This window comes from Spinacia oleracea, chromosome 4 (genome assembly GCF_020520425.1).
Source record: "Spinacia oleracea cultivar Varoflay chromosome 4, BTI_SOV_V1, whole genome shotgun sequence".
Classification (NCBI taxonomy): Eukaryota; Viridiplantae; Streptophyta; class Magnoliopsida; order Caryophyllales; family Amaranthaceae; genus Spinacia; species Spinacia oleracea.
This window is the reverse complement of record NC_079490.1, coordinates 57,873,140-57,881,941: the sequence shown is the minus strand read 5'-3', so window position 1 is coordinate 57,881,941 and position 8,802 is coordinate 57,873,140. Positions and strand designations below refer to the sequence as shown.

Below are 8,802 nucleotides of genomic sequence, written 5' to 3'. Positions count from 1 at the left end.
ATTTATCAATTAGAATTAGGAATTTAATCATTAACCGAACTCTGCATGTTTTAGGAAACGTGCACGAACACAAACACTTGCACACACACGCACGGCAGCCACGATGGGCTCCAATGCGTGCGCGCGAGCAGCAGCCCACGCAGCGCCCGCGCGCGCTGCGCGCTGCGCGTGCTTGCGCGCGCTGTGCGTGCTGCGCGCGCTGTGCGCGCTGCGCGCGCTGTGCGCGCTGCGCGCGCTGTGCGCGCTGCGCAGCCTGCTGGGCCTGGCCTTGCGCTGGGCCTGGCGTGGCTTGTTTGTGCGGCGCGCTTGGCTTGCTGGGCGATGGCCTGGCTTCGTGCTAGGCCTCGTCCGGCAGGCCTCGTCCGATGCTTATTCGTACGATGCGCTTCCGATTAAATTTTCCGATTCCGGAATTCATTTCCGATACGAACAATATTTAATATTTCCGATTCCGAAATTAATTTCCGTTTCGAACAAATATTTAATATTTCCGTTTCCGGAATTATTTTCCGATTCCGGTAATATTTCCGATTCTGACAATATTTCCGTTTCCGGCAATATTTCCGATTCTGGCAATATTTCCATTTCCGATAATATTTTCCGATACGTACCATGTTTCCGTTTCCGGCAACATCTACGACTTGGATAATATTTATATTTCCGATACGATCCATATTTCCGTTTCCGGCAATATCATCGTTTTCGGAGTATTCATTTCTTGCCTGTGACGATCTTAGCTCCCACTGAAACCAAGATCCGTCGGTTCCGAATATTCATAGATGGAGTATTTAATGCCATTAAATACTTGATCCGTTTACGTACTATTTGTGTGACCCTACGGGTTCAGTCAAGAGTAAGCTGTGGATTAATATCATTAATTCCACTTGAACTGAAGCGGCCTCTAGCTAGGCATTCAGCTCACTTGATCTCACTGAATTATTAACTTGTTAATTAATACTGAACCGCATTTATTAGACTTAACATAGAATGCATACTTGGACCAAGGGCATTATTTCCTTCAGGCTTGTGTGACGCACTCCGTCTAATACCTTGACCATCGTCTTACTCCAAGACTCAGTCAAAGTGGGGGCTAACTGTAGACACCTACTTTTGTCCCCATTCCCGAAAGGGAAGGTTCGATGATGAAAACATAAATCTCCACTTGACAACACATCTCCTATAAAATAACGAATCTCAATCACCCTTTTCATTTCACCCGAAACCTGCCATTTATAGAAACCTGTTATTTGTGGAAACCTGCTAAAAATAGTAACTGCCGTAATGGGTAGTTGTTAAAAGTGGCAAGTCAAAAAAGATAGAAACCTGTCAGAATTAGGTGTTGCACTCCAACGTAAATCCTAAATGAGATAGAAGTTGCGAGAGAATCCTATTCCTAATACGATTCAAAAATAAGAGTTACGTATTAAATTGATATCCTAACGAGCCTAGAGTTCGTATCGGGGCCAGACGCATCCCGTCATAAAATTAATACGCACTAAAAGACTCGATTAAGTCTCATACACTCCGGATTCTAAGAGTCCGAATCTGACAAAGAAACGGCCCAAACATCAATTTCAACGCCCAGCCCTGGGCGCGGAAATTGCCTGGATCCTATTTTCAATGCCCAGAGCTGGGCGCCGAAATCTTTGACGCCCAGCCCTGGGCGCTGAAAATACCTGGGACGTGTTCTTTCCTAATTCCTCGTGGATTAGAGTTCTACAATTCTATCTTTCCACGAACTCTTTTCTATAAATATAGCCCAAAGTTCGACGTGAAAAAACACAACACACAATTATTATTCTGAGTATTGACTCTAAACCCCTAAGCCTAAGCCTCACGCTGCAAAATTGATCACACGTTCTGTCGCAATCGATCCAAAAATCGAACATAACGTATCCTGTCCCGTAATTTGAGATTCGTTAAATAAAAGGAGAAATAGGAAAGTCAAAGTGGTTAGTTTTCTGAGAACCGCGACGCACCTCTCAAGGGTGCGTCGTAATGTGTCCCTTTTCCATGGTTTAATTGCTTTCCTCGCCCTTTTTATAAACTGTTAAACTAATCAAATCTGATTGTTCTATCACGCCTAATAAAGATAATATGTTGGGAAATTGGATTATCATGCTAGGTCCCTTAAAACAATCTAAATCAGATAATCGCGATCGATCTAGTATTATATGTTGCATATTGTTAAAATCAACTCAGATTAGTTTAAGGGAAAATTGATATTATCAGTCCCAACTATGGCCGGTTTACTTTAAAAGGTCCCAACTTTTGATTATCTCATAGTGGTCCCAACTATAGAGAGTCCTTTCCAAAAATGGTCCCTTAGTTAAAATTAAGTGCTAAATAACTTAATTAAGACTCATATCTCTCGTGCAATAACCATATTTTCTAATTAAATGAAGTAAATAGAATAGTATGATATGCTTAAATCAACTTAATTAACATTTTAATAAACTAAAGGATCATTCTGGAAAAACACACCTTAAAGTTGAGACCACTCTAGAATAATCAAAAGTTGGGACCTTTAAAAGTGAAGTGACCATAGTTGGGACTGTCAATATCAAATTTTCCTTAGTTTAATAGTTAACGCATGTCCCTTCAATTATTTATGCCGAGCTAGTAAGGATATCCTGCCTCTGGAGTTATCGAAGAGCGAGTACTCCTCTCGGTAGTTACAGTCCCCCGAACCCTCAATCTCTACCTTGCGGGTGTATGTTGAGAGATCCCAACACCAGGGATCACAAGGGAACCTACGGCCGTCGTGGTCTAACATAATTGCGCTCCCTTTATGTCACGATAACCGGGTTTTGTCAGTTTTTCTCATTGTCGTTAAAAACTGAATGGCGACTCCTATATTACTAGTCAATTGGGTGTAAACTCACAGGAAATCCAATTACACCTGATTTGACAAAAAGAAACGTCACACCCACGCGCGAGGGACAAGGTCACGCATTAGCCTCGTGCTTTTTCGACCCCCTCACAATTACCAATTATTTTTATGATGCAACTAAACATATAAGTTTTCATACCTTATTCTGAAAATGTGGTGGGTCTGTACAGGTTTTTATATTCTCCTTCAAATATGCTTTCGGTAGTTAATTCTGTTTTCCTATCATGTCTGGTTATCATGGCTGCTCTTTCTTAACGTAAGTGGTGCTTTAACTGCTTTCTGCTTGTTTCTAATAACAGTGCAAACTAAGGGGTTAGTGGCTAGGATCAGGTTAATGGCAAAACTTCTATTTTGTGACGTGTAAGACTTCATGAATAAATTAGTAACCAGTATTACTATTCAAAATTAAAAGGTATTATTTATTTTTCTTGCATCATCAAATAGATTTTTTAATTTATTCATCAGCAAAGTGTAGAGTAGTTTTAGTTTGTTAGATCAAACATGTGGATGGACCATCGATCCTCCAACTGCCAATGAATACGCAGTGCTTCCAGACGTGGTGGATGAAATTAATCCGTCTGCTTGAACACGTCACAAAAGTGTTATCACAGTAGCACTCTAGGTTTGTGAGGTATGAGGATATCCCTCGATCAATAATAAACTCATTCAAAACAAATATTGGCTCCTCTGCATCGAACTCATGCTTTGCTGTCTCTCGAATTACATCGCACTAGAACCTGTGTCGTAATGTGATACTGATAGGATTAAAAAAAAACATTTGACATGATTTCAAATATATAAGTATTAGAAGAGAGTACTTAATCAAACCTCAATTTTCAAGGGGGGGGGGGTCACAAGAGCATATCTCTCAACAACATTTCCTTGTTTGTCCACCAAAAACTTCGAAAAGTTTCATTTGATCTCATCTAATATTACTCCAAACTTCTTTGACTTTAAAAACTTGTAAAAGTGGTGCTGCACTCTTCTTGTTGACATCTATCTGCGGAGTTTACATAACCAACTTGTAAGTTGCATATACTCCAAGGAGTTGTTGAGAATCACAACAGTAAAAAATTAGAAGAACCTTCAGGGTCAGGCAAGGATGGGAAACTAAACAACGGATTTCTACTCTAAAAGAACAAAAGAGATCGAGCAAAGGACAAAAATTTGCATCAAGGGCTCTTCTATGGCTTGGAGATAAACAACTTGTGTTTTTCTTTTCCTACAAATATTTTTTTTAACTATGTTTTCCAGTTCAGTAAGAGGAGGGTATTAATCAAGTTAATTTTCCATTAGAAGGTGAGGCCAAAACCTTCAAGGAAAGGTACATTCTTATGGTAACAATACAAACTCGCATTCAAAATGACGATGAAGCTATTTATGGTTACACGAGTTTCATTTGCTCTGGTCTGTAGGTCATCAGATGGATTTTAATCAACATATATTTACTTGAGCTACAATATGAAGTCTCAGCAGGTATTGATACACATTTACCACAATTCGCATTCTCTAGTAATCTTGAGTGAAGATTTTAGAATTAAGACCTATCATCAAATTGAAAGACAAGTCTCTCTTTCAACCTTCAGTAATTGCAAATGCAGATATAGGAAACAAAGACGAGAAGTGACAGATTATTCTACGTGTGGTATCATCTTTTAATCTGAAATCTGATCTAATGGATGATTTTATGCGTGGTATCATCTTTTATTATACCGGATACTTAAGCCAGCCCTCAGTACAAGAAGAAAAAGTGTAATATCTAATTGATTAAATAAATAAAAAGCACATATTATATGATTTTGTTTCATTTAGCGTTACATTTTTCACCAGCTGGGTCTCATTTCATGTTTTCTGAGATTCATTACCTTCTGAAATAAAGGGAATTCTTCTTTAAAAGAAGAACGGACTACTTCGTTGAGTTCCAAACTGGCTACATGGAAAGGCCAACATTTCAAAGCCTAACATAACGATGACAGTCACATCAACATACATGATACATGTAAGACCACTGAATATTAGATACTGTAAGAAAAACTTTACAAAAACGTAGAGTTGGAGAAAGAACAAACCTTAGTCCTTGTACTTCCTATACAAAATGATCAATTCCTTGTAGTCCGACTTCGTTAAACCACTACACTTTTAAGGAAAACAAGATCTTCAAATGAGAAAATTCCAAATGGAAAAGAGTTTGAGGGGAAAAAACAGATTGTTGTATCCACATGGGACCATATCATAGCAAGAACTCTAATCAAAATTGTCATGTTGGACTGACTCGTGACTCCTTGAGGACCAAGAGGAATTAACCTAATCAAATCAATCTTAAGAGCACTCTAATCAAATCTGAACACAGTGAATTTATATTCCAAATCACCTATCCCAAACTTCTAGGAGAAAGTAAAACTTCCCAGATTACGGGTCGTTAGTGGGTTGCAAAATGCATCCAGGTGATCGATGGGCAAGCAAATCTGGATAGATCGTTCAAAAGTATTTCAAGAGGAGAAAAGGTACATGGTAAAACGTGATTGTGACTTATGAGAAATATATGGAGCATTAAGCAAGACTTGGGGAAAGGGTACGTCATGCTTGCTGCACGGCATGGTTCAATTACCAAGCCTAAACTAAATCGATGTGGGTTCAGACGGTTTAGCTTTAGCCAATCCTAAATCCATCCAGATGATATCTACTGGGTAGTTCTTGTTAATAGGTCTCACTCTTCTGCTTTTCATGCAATGAAACTAAATTCAGCAGAGACATTTCACAACATTTTATGAAAGTGATAGTGTCTACAACAACATCAAAAGACTGTTCTTAGAATACTCATGAGATTGATGCTATCACAGGGTTCAAGGAGACACATATCAGCACACCAAGAGAATACACAAAGGGAATTGAGAATTGTATTTACCATTGGGAAGCGACATTAAAAATCAGAAGAACCTTCCCCTTGTAAGTACTAGACTTACATCTTTACCACGGATAACCTGTTGATCCATAAGAAGTGAAACAACAAATCAGACATCAATAATCCAACTTATTATATTCGCACACTAGTTGATATAGTTAAATCGAACATTGTTGTTTAGGATATTTCATACTACTCAAGAAGAGTAATCCCTAGAATCAACAGCCAAATCCTCAAATGAGAAAATTCCGAGCTTTTAATAAAAAAAACCTTTTATATTGAACTAAGCACTTAGCACGTCCTACCTGAACATTTAACCAGAAACCTACGGGTTCACTTTGTATAAACACCTCCTCAACACTTTGAATTGGGAATGCACCATCCAAAGCAGTACTTCAAGTATATATTCCTTCAGTTACTGCAGGATATCAGTCAATACCAAACATCAAATGCAAAGAAATACAGACAATGGATTCTGGAATCGCTTCACAAGTACTTCATCAGCAACAACATACGAATTGCTCGCATTTAGAAATTAACACATTTTGAATGGCAGAGGAATTGTCCAGTTTGATATTAGGGAAGCATGTTCTAACTCCATCTCTTGACAATTGAACATCACACCATAACACCAAATCTGGAACACTAACCCCGACTGCAAACGGGTATGCAGTTGCACTAGAATCTGGAACCAACCCTGCAAATCCACCTCGTGCAATTACTAAAGTTGGGGATCCTGCAAATTTAACATAAATTCAAATTTTTAGGTATTAGATAGAAAAATCAACAAATTTGACAAATGAATTTACAATGTCAAAATATAGTTTAAGAAATACATAGTTCAATTTGATCATGTTAGCTACTTAGCTACTTAACTAAATGAATTATCATTACATTTAACAGCGAAAATTTCTTTTGCACTAAAACAAAAATACAAAACAAAATATCAAGTGCAGTAGAAGACGAATGAGGAGAATGAATGGATGATACAGAAGTGAGTAGTTACTTTCAGAGTTTTAGGTTATCACCTTAAAGGGACAGGTATATCACAGCTGTATTGTTAATTGAGTATGAAATTTCAATGACAATAGGAATATTGAAACTCAGATTACCTCTAACAAATTTTCATAAATGATATGAAAATGTTGATATTAAAATCATGTTGTCCTTCTAGGGTGCTAAAAGTGCTAATTCGTGTGCACTAGACTCCTTAAACGCCAAGGCCAGAGCCATGTGCAAACCGCATCTCAGACTGTCGAGAATACTGTCACCATTCCATGGGCTGAGCAGAATCATGCAGCTTACAACTCTATTCCTACTTGTATCTATGATAACTTGATTTATCATATAACTTACACCAGATTCCATGCGCAATTATTAGTTCTAAGTTCTAACTGAATTGATAACTGACATATTCCCTGATCACAACCGGCAACTACAACGGTGGCTTGCAAGTTACAACTGTAGATTCGATGATTCATCTGTTTTTAAAAGAAAAATGAAACCTCTTTCTTATGAAAAATTCTTGAACACATACAGCAACAAACAACTTAGGGTCGGAGATACATAAGAGTAAGAGTGAAAATGAACACTTCAGGGATCACTGTCCTTGCCGCTAATATAAAATCATATATATGATAGACAGTAGGATATAGGGGGTCTACTTGGTTACTTAACAACGCTCTTTCCCTCTCTCATTCAATTTTCATTGTTTCAGCGAGTATATACATGGTTTAATAAGAAACCAATGTCGCAATACTGTTTAAAATGGAACAAACATTTCCATAAAAAGGATGGTTCCCATGGAAAGTCTTCACCATATCCTTTGAAGTTACAATTAAATAAACACAACTGAGACTATAAAACTCATAAGAGATCAAAATTATCAGATAAGAAAACTGTAAGACTTGATCATAATCCTATTCCTAGCAGCTCCAACTCATGGCTCTAATGACTTTACTAGTTAAAGAACTAGTATGTCCAAATAATAGAAACCTGCAACTTGTGTTAAAATTCTAATGCCCCAAGAAATTTAACATATTCCTCAATCAGCATCACTTATTCTTATAAAATAATTTTAGGGGCTCAAAACGGATCAAAAGATATTTAGTCAAACGCTTGAAGAAAAAAAATATGTAGTAAGAAAAATATAGTAGCTGCAATAAGCAAATAGCATTAAATGTCATACCTCTTCTTTATGATTTTTACCAGAGATGAGGCCTTCAATAAGCAAAAAAATATGTTAGTCGCTGAGATTGGGATAATTGATTGTTGCAAATCACAGCAAATTAACACATGAAAACTTAAAATTGACAAAGCAAATTCAGCTAATCATGTTGCTAACATCAAAGGAAACTATAAACATAAGAATGGGAACATGATCGGGTAGCAAACCCCTCTAATTTAGTAAGTGGTTAAAATTTGATCTATCACCTGTCACACATGATTTCCAAGTAACTCTTAGTTACTTAACCATGAATGAATAAAAAAAACCTCTTGCAAAACCCCAAAAAATCACAATTGGTAGAGTACATAGCTCTGAATTGAGAGAAAACAATAAAGAATACAAGAATTTAACTCAATAATAATTGAAACAACCACCAAACCTAATATGAGAAGAGAGAGAAATAGAATACCTTGGATCTTAATTCATACACAGGACTTTTTAGCGGTGGCGGAGGTCTGCTCGCCCTATAGAAATCATCATCAACCTCTAGTCAAATCAATTAATACAAATCAAATTACTAGCCCTAAATTTCCCAAAATTCAATCAAACAACAAATTAAACCTAATGTTCGTGTCGCTGCGGCTCGGCCATCGTATAGCAGCCCGCATGGCCTTGCGAGCCATACGTCCACCACACATCGTGTTCGTGCCTATGGTTCGTGCCTACGGACCAACTTAATTAAAAATAAATTTAATTTCACGAACTTGCATTAATATTATTTTTCAAAAAGTTACGATTTTTATTTTTGAAAAACAACGATTTTTAATGATTTAATAAACT

At 37.4% G+C, this 8,802-nt stretch overlaps 1 long non-coding RNA gene across 3 annotated transcripts; it reads right to left on the bottom strand.

The window, feature by feature from the left end:
- Positions 1 to 3,279: 3,279 nt before the first annotated feature.
- On the bottom strand, positions 3,280 to 8,578 carry LOC110797372 (uncharacterized). 3 transcript variants are annotated; one of them, XR_008919841.1, is made up of 8 exons: positions 8,432 to 8,578; positions 7,984 to 8,015; positions 6,311 to 6,531; positions 6,101 to 6,213; positions 5,799 to 5,874; positions 4,963 to 5,024; positions 3,722 to 3,893; positions 3,280 to 3,630 (listed from the first exon to the last, which is right to left on the bottom strand). It is a non-coding gene; the product is annotated as an uncharacterized lncRNA (long non-coding RNA). The 3 variants fall into 3 exon arrangements; XR_008919842.1 differs by having other exon boundaries at positions 4,963 to 5,029; positions 6,446 to 6,531; positions 8,432 to 8,575; XR_002535821.2 differs by having other exon boundaries at positions 6,446 to 6,531; positions 8,432 to 8,571.
- Positions 8,579 to 8,802: the final 224 nt, after the last annotated feature.